The sequence below is a fragment of the Squalius cephalus genome, assembly GCF_949319135.1.
Source record: "Squalius cephalus genome assembly, chromosome: 6".
NCBI classification, from domain to species: Eukaryota; Metazoa; Chordata; class Actinopteri; order Cypriniformes; family Leuciscidae; genus Squalius; species Squalius cephalus.
This window is the reverse complement of record NC_137127.1, coordinates 15,416,539-15,419,940: the sequence shown is the minus strand read 5'-3', so window position 1 is coordinate 15,419,940 and position 3,402 is coordinate 15,416,539. Positions and strand designations below refer to the sequence as shown.

The 3,402-nt window shown below is 37.5% G+C and overlaps 1 long non-coding RNA gene across 1 annotated transcript; it reads right to left on the bottom strand.

Annotated features, from left to right (window-relative positions):
- Nucleotides 1–1,163: 1,163 nt before the first annotated feature.
- LOC307159827 lies at nt 1,164–1,741 on the bottom strand. The gene is made up of 3 exons (XR_013821452.1): nt 1,696–1,741; nt 1,326–1,421; nt 1,164–1,237 (listed from the first exon to the last, which is right to left on the bottom strand). It is a non-coding gene; the product is annotated as an uncharacterized lncRNA (long non-coding RNA).
- Nucleotides 1,742–3,402: the final 1,661 nt, after the last annotated feature.

Here is a 3,402-nt window from a genome sequence, read left to right as displayed (position 1 = left end):
ACTAACATTTCGATCTGTATCTCACACAAAGCTATTGAATGGCTTTAGAAGACTTGGAATCTGACACCTAAGCTACACACAGTAGTATGTGCCACTTTTATTATGCTTTTTGTCATGTTTGAGCTTGGCAGCCCTAAAAACATGACATCTGGTTGAGTAAATAAATAATGATAGACATGTCTTTTTTTTGTGAACTATTCCTTTAACTACTAGGCTTCAGGGCGCAGTGTGGTTTGGACAGACTTGTATTGTCTTTATTGTCAATGCTTCTGATTCGCTTATCTTACACATGATCAGAAATGCCAAGTCATTGTGATGCTTTTTGGCAATTCTAAAACCCCAATAAATCTAAAACAATGCACCAGTCAGCTGTGTATTGAGTGTTTGGTGTGAAGTCTGTTTTTAATTGAAGCAAATCTACTCTAATCTTCACTAAGGATGGTGGATTAAGTTATTTCAGCACAAGAGTGTGAATAAACAGTTTTGTGATAGGGCTGGAGACGCTTTTCCCTCTCTATTTAAAAATCCATTACAGCAAAAAGCCTTTGTGCTGCACAAGTCTCTCTCTGTTTACTCGCTCATTGTTACATCCAGCAAGAGCAGCATGAAGCCACATCTGCTCTATTGAGATGTTCTCGCAAAACTGGAGTGTGCCTGGCTGTGTATGGAACTGGGGGACTTTATTAGAGGAAATGAACGAACAATATAGTTTAAGTGGACTGAATGATTTAACCTCAAATGAACTCTGTAGTGTGAATGATTATCACTTTAGCCAGGGTACATCAGTCCTCCATGAGGACATTGATTTCAGATGCAGTGTTGAGATCTATATGTGCTTGACAAATGACAGCGGTGGAGTGTGGAGGGTTATTTATGGTATCAGTGTTAATTTCTGCAAATATATTTAATATATATATATATAAAAAAAATGAAAGTGCCCCTATTATGCTATTTTAAAGGTTCCTAATGTTGTTTCGGAAGTCTCCTACAATAGGTTTACATGTATAAGGTCAAAAACACTTTATTCAATTATTTAATGTCTGAAACTATTCCATATTGTGACAGTACTCCAGACTCAGGAGTTTCTCTCACTGGAACAGACTCAGGACCATCACTCACTGGAACGGATTCGTTACTAAATTCTGGGGCTGGAACAGGTTCAATTGCTTGTGCAGACTTCACTGGGACAGACTCGGAAATCACAGGAAAAATGAGTGGTCTTTCAGAACCAGCTCGGCTAAGTAGAAGGGCATAGAGAATATATTGCTCTAAAGTGCACCTTTTCACACCCCATGGCATCTTAGAGTACAATGGTTCATCCAAACCTCTATGAAAAATCTCCATCAGCACAGCATCTTCTGTATATACCATTCAAGCCAGCTCCAGGAATACCCCAGCGTATTCCTCAGTGGGGCGGCCATCTTGAGTGCGGGAGAGCAACAAATCAATTCGGGGGATACATTGTTGCATGGTTGTTGTGTTAGCTGTTGGTCTGGTCTTCTGTCATGGAACAGAAGGCGGCAAAAACAAGTAATATCCAAACAGTGGTTTATTGCAGGAAAGTAGTGACGGGAACAGGTGAGTTCTGAATTGGTGGATCAATACTGATGGTGAATGACATATCTTATCTTTTGTAGGTGAAGATGATGGCAGACTGGATCACAGGAGGGGACGGATGACTGAAGAAGATCGTACAGTTAAGTTACTCAAAGGTAGGTTGTCCGGTTGGTGGTTTTTGGTTGGAATGACGAGACGAGACAAATGTGAACTGAAGAGTGACCGCTTATATGGTGCGTGGGTGATGAGTGATTATCAGTGGCAGGTGTGATGATGGCTGACTGAGTGCAGGTGGGGACCAGAAGGGATGCTGGGAAATGTAGTTATGTCGGGACTGGGCTGGTGACACCTTTACTGTATGTCCATACCAAAATACAAAAATTGAAAATTGATTAGTGGGCCAGATGAATGTGACCTGTGGGACCCCAAAGTTTCTACATTCAGTGAATATGCACTGCCAGTCAAAAGTCTGCATCCACTGTATTGGAACATTTCTCATGATCTTTGAAACCTTTTGATCAAAAATAATTTGCACCTGCTTATGAGTGTTATGTTTTATGTCATTTTTGTTTTATTTAAAATATATAAAATATAGTCACAAGTGAAGTGAGTAGTTGTGTCCAGATTTCTTACTGGGAATGTATCATAGAAACATTTTTTTCTCTCTTTCATCATGCCACTTTATCACTCTTTCTGGTCCAAGTACTAAGTATATGGATCTATATTTTGATCTCACTCCTTGAAAAAAGGGAGGAATGCTATCTGGGTGAAATCAAATTTATGATGAAATTGATGTAACCAGGGCAGAATTGGAGATTAATGGAGAAAATAAGCACAGCAGTCGTAATCTAGTCATTAGTTCTTCAAGTCATTAGGCACGAGTCACAGAGTGGCGTCGACAGGATTTCATCATAAATCATTGTAATACGCAAGGGCCTAACAAAGCAGGATCATCTTTGTAGCGCCACTTGGCAGTCATCCAGTCATGTACAGCTTCTATCTACTTGAATGAGAGTAGATGACATTTCAAAAACTGTTTGCCAAGTTTGTTTCAATAACAAATCAAATTATGGAAGCTTGGTTCCGCCAGAGAATAAGAAAAAGTGTAAAAAAAAGATAATCTTGTTGGTTTATTTTAGATTCTAACTTCATAAATTGTGAGATTAACCAAAAATGTGAAAAAAAAAAAAAAAAAAAAGTGTTGATAAAAGTTTGCTATTATCTCAATTCTGAGAAGAAAATAAGTCAGAATTGCGAGTTATAAACTCGGTTTTGTGAGAAATAAAGTGACAAATTCCCAATTGTGTGTGGGGAAAAAGTAAGAATTGTAAAATAAAAAGACAAACATTCATTTTCTTTTGTTCCATGGTGGAAACAATCTTTCACACTGTAAATCACAAATCATAACCATTTATTATTGTTATTATTATTATTATTCAAATCAGGCTAAAAGAGCTGTTTTTTTTTTAGAGTTTAACTTAAATGTTCTTTTATTGGCAAAATCTGACTTTTTTTCTATAGTGATGGTCTCAATTGGGTATGGCAGGGTACAGGTATGGCTGCCTGGTCAGGTCAATCCAATAGCAAAGTAATATATTTTTATCGCATGATTAGCGGAATTATATTGCTATGTGTAACACATACTTTGTAATTGTTTAATGAAAGATAAAAACAAGTAAATTATTGGTTGTTCCGTGTCACCTGTGTCAATGTTAAACGGCGCTGAAAATGTTTCTATTTACAACGTGAATTTGCAGCATTGAGTATTGTAACCAATCACAGGCATTTTTGTTGAAAATAATGAGGTGTTTAAATGACTAGCTGTGAGAATTCCCTCAGTATATC